Below are 4,276 nucleotides of genomic sequence, written 5' to 3'. Positions count from 1 at the left end.
TTGTGGTTGTGATTCAAAACATTATTTCACTTCACACATTGGGGCACGCTAACAAGCGCAATACACTGTAAATGGAGGTCTGTAGTGCCAGTCTACAGCCCACCCTGCAAGCTAGCAATCTTAGGTAGTGAGGTATAGTATCATTTTTCTGTTGTGCAGTGAAGACAATGAACCAGCCTTATGATGCAAATCGTGTTCACAGTGGATTTCCACTACTGACTGCAAAGGGTTACTAGTTGTTTTAGAAATGCAGGGCTTAATACTTTTAACGAAGATAGTTTCTTCTTTTATTAATAATTTTTGAGCAGTCTGTACGTCATCTGTGGGTCTGTGCGGATCAAATACGTTTGCCTGTTTTCAGGCAAAAAAAGAAAAACTTTTTAGGCACTTCAGCTCTGATGTAGTGTTGTTTTGTGTCGTTAAAACATCACATCAGCGTGTAAAAGAGAGAAAAGAGCGGCACTGAACATAGTGTTGTTTATGATACATCATTAACTCTCAAGGTGAGTTGAAAGCTAGCAATATCTCTTCACAACTGACCTGTCAATGCCTTTGAGCTCTGACCCCCCAATTACATTGTTTTGATAGTGATTCCTCTTCCCTAGTTATGTCTTATTCATATTTGAGTACGAGTCATACTCGTTCGTACATTAGGACCATTTTTCAAGGATTCATGTCTTCATACAAGAGTCGTAGGACGGCTGGCAAACCAGAAATAAAATGTAGAATAATTTTTTTTGTAAAAACAAGGTGATGCTAGAAGGGACTTGCTTGTAGTTAAATAACTTGAGAGTTAAAAGTGGCACAAATGTTTAGTTTTTTTTACAGATGAAATGTGATTGACGTGGGAGATATGCATGATTCCTCAGAAACATTGACCCCATTCAACCTTCATTGCAAAAATAGGTACATGAACTCCAAATGAGAATTCCTCTGAGAACTCAAGAGTGCATTTTCTGTGACCAATACAATGTAACACTAGAGGGCGCTGTGGAGCAATATGTAGGTACAGAACTCCTGTGTGCAGCATGATGTGTGAGATACTTACATGAAACCATTCAGAACCACAACAAATTTATTATAAAACAATCCTAATCTTAGATTGCGATTGGTTAGTATTTTCCTAAACACTTTTTCATGACCTTGAAGGAAATTTTCATAAGGTCAATGAAAGATGTGAAGTATAATTCATAAGGACTAAGGAAAAGAACCGTGGTGCTAAGAGAATCTGACCACTCACACCAGGCGACTAATTATTCAAAGGCGGATGTTATTATTGTGGGTAAAGTGGATCGGTTGTTGATTGGGTTGTTGCTGTTGCAAGGAATTGTGGGACAGTACTATCTCCTTTTCTTTTGTAAAGGATGCTCCAGTGTATCTTGCTAAAGGAGATATGAAAGAAAGCATTGAGGCTCCTTTCCTAAGCATTCAGAGAATTCAACCAACTGTTATCATGGCTGTCACTTCCATACTTCCAGGTCATTTCACTCAGTTAGGAATCTTTTCATAGCAAAAAAAGACCATCTGAACGGGGTCATAGCCTTGGGCGTCTGTAGCAATGACTCCTGCAACCTTTGGGTGAATGGAAGTGCATGAAACCAGTGCAAGGTCTACAGAATGGCGTTGAAACCTTATGCCTCTGTGATACAAATGAAATTGCTTATTGCATGTATCTTCAAATTTCAGTCTGTGTTGTTACACAGCAGTTGCACAATCTGTTGTTGTGCATATCCAAATTAGTGCCAGATGTGGATTAGGCTGGCATAGAACAGTTGATCTGCCACTTGCGTGCCAAAAAATATTGTATTTGTGTAGTATTAACTATGCAGTATAAACACATAAAAGGATGAGGCTTGTGTTTGACATCATATCTGAAGGCATTTCAACACTCATCACATCTGTTCTGTTTTTGTTGATGTCATGTGTAGACACAACATGCACATAACATTGATAAAACATCTTTTGTAGGAAGGGTAGACACATGATATGTTTACAATACATTACATACAGAGAGCACTGTACATAGCACGCAAGCACGCAAGCACGGCAAATTGAACAGCTTTAAAATACCAGGGAAGTAACCATAGCTGGTAACACACCAGAGAACTTCCAAACATCTTTTTGGTGTAACATATGGGTTTGTGCAAAAGCAATAGTCAAATTAAATTCAATTCAATTCAATTCAATTTTATGTATATAACGCCAGAACAATAAATTGTCTCAAGGCACTTTACAGAGCCTGGACCCCTTAGTGCAAGCACACAAAAATGAGGCAGTCTTTCTGTAAAAACAAAGATAACAAAGGACAAGACTACTCAAAGTGGTGAGTCGTTACCGAGACGATTGGCACAAATGCTACTTGGACAGACCCTTTTTTCCATGAGTGATGCTGTGTTGCATTGTGCCCTGAATATCCATCTGCGCTGTCAGAGAGAGGGGGCAGGAGCCTCTGTACCCAATGATGTTGTGTACTGAGCCTGCACTCTAAATCCACGCAATTAACCACTGTTTAGTGATCTGGAAGTACATTTTGAATCACGGAAATCAGAGAACTGTCAGCAAATTGTGACTTGAGGGTATGACTATACAAACAACAAACAGCCTCTGGTAGTAATGCATTAAAGGTAATAAGATAAGCCAGTAGGGAAGGAATATGTTCAAAATAATTCTATGGACTGCTATAGAGTTCCATTTAGGGCTTTCACACCTTCAATGGCTCTTAATAATAACATAAAAAACTACAATTACAATGATGAGGAAACCGCTCACCATATGCTATACTATGCTATTGTGGGGCCTTGAAGGTGTGGTCTCCTGACACAGTCCAGGTGGGCCCCATCCTCTAAATCTGTCACACTAAATCAATAGAAGCTGGTTCAGAAGAGCATGTGCATTCTTGCCCACCCAGGTCTCCTTCATATCTGTGTGTCAGTCGAAATTAATCTGAACCTAACGTGGCACTCTTGTTAAACGACTCTTCTTCGAGGCTATTCAGAAACTTCATCAATAGGTTTGATAGTCAGCTTGAATAACTTTAGAGCAGAGTTGGCTCTTATTGACAGCCTTAGTATCTGCCTCAGTGAAACTCTGAAGCCCGCGAAAAAACTATCTGGCTTATCTAGTTTCTCACAAGCATTCTTTGTTGGAATACTTTTTCCTCACTCTCCAAGCTCATTGAGTATGTATATGAATTCAGTATAATTTTGATGACACTGTCAATTAGAATTTGCCTGATAGTGCCCTGCGTAATATTTATTTAAAATGTAGTATTTACAAAGATGCATACGTTTTCCATTGTCACTATGGGAAATCCTTCTCTGGTCAGTGTTATCCTTAAATAATAATTACAAGTTGATAACAAAGTGACACATCTGTTGCCACATAATATCGTGTAAGCTGTTACATTGTAAGAGCCATTAAGGCTAATCTTACTAGCAGTGGAATAATTGAGTACTTCCACCTCAACATGCACCACTGTTGGAACTTCCATAATTGCAGTCATTTTGAAAATGTTTGATGTGGTTGAGGATAGCGAACCCACGTCACAACCCTTCCTACATTCCAACAAACAGTTTGTGTGCTGACGCCATTTCCTGAAGGACCTCAGGATTAATGAGTACCTAAACCAGGGGGGGATTCTTTCCACAGCTAGTTGTCCAAGGTCTTGTTCAAGGAATTTATTTGTTATTAATAATGGTAAATATACTTCACCTGGGCAAAGGAAATATTTATAGTTGACCACGGCAAACACCCATACCCCAGGGATGAAAGTCTTTGAGCTGAGCCCATCATGTCAAAAGGGTCAGTTTGTGTTTACATAAACACTTGGTTGAGGTGAATCCCAATGGGGCAGCTGTCATGGATGATATTCTTTACACCATAGTTGTTTATTTCTCCATATCTGAAAGGGGCATTGTTAATTACTTTAAAACAGTTGTTGATTTCTGCTGTGACATAATGTTACCTTCATGCAGCACATATATTCTCCACTAAAGATCAACAATTTCATCAATAACCTCACAGCTACGATCTGGTTGGAACATCAATCTGAGGTTGTTAGTGATTATTAGTTTATTTTTTATTTTTTAATATTGTCAGTCGCTGTAAAGAAACTTGTTAAACAACAAGGCCAGTTGAGGCCTCTTGGACCTCAAAACACTGTGCGAATGTACTAGTCATTATCACTGAAAAGCTGTTGAGTAGGGCTTATCAATTATTTCATTTTTGCAAAATCGAGTTTGACTAACATATGGACATGAAATATTCGTTCTTCACA

The sequence above is a fragment of the Sprattus sprattus genome (assembly GCF_963457725.1).
Source record: "Sprattus sprattus genome assembly, chromosome: 20".
NCBI lineage: Eukaryota > Metazoa > Chordata > Actinopteri > Clupeiformes > Clupeidae > Sprattus > Sprattus sprattus.
This window is presented reverse-complemented; position numbering follows the sequence as displayed.